Below are 412 nucleotides of genomic sequence, written 5' to 3' on the forward strand. Positions count from 1 at the left end.
ATTATTTATTTGATTTAAAATATCTATATATATAAGAATAAACAAATGATTTCTTTACAAGGAGAAAATTAGTGTTTTTATATGTAAAAACTGTTTAAATAAATATTTGCTTGTTTTAAAAGTAAATAAAATACAAGTAAATCATTTTATAAATCTGAATAAATTATTTTCTAATATTAAAAGTATTTTTTTATGTTTCAAATTAAAGTTTCTTTTATTATTAGAAAAAAATTTATTTAAATTTACAAAATAATTTATTTTACTTACTTTTAAAACATGTAAATATTTTTTAAATATGCTTTCTACATACTTTTTAAAACATATATTATATAACATATATTACATATATTTTTAAAACATATAAAGAATCTATTCTCTTCTTTTAAATAAATCATATGCTTTCGTATATGGA

This window comes from Odontomachus brunneus, unplaced genomic scaffold (assembly GCF_010583005.1).
Source record: "Odontomachus brunneus isolate Ranch 3 - 2012 unplaced genomic scaffold, Obru_v1 Obru_scaffold_204, whole genome shotgun sequence".
Classification (NCBI taxonomy): Eukaryota; Metazoa; Arthropoda; class Insecta; order Hymenoptera; family Formicidae; genus Odontomachus; species Odontomachus brunneus.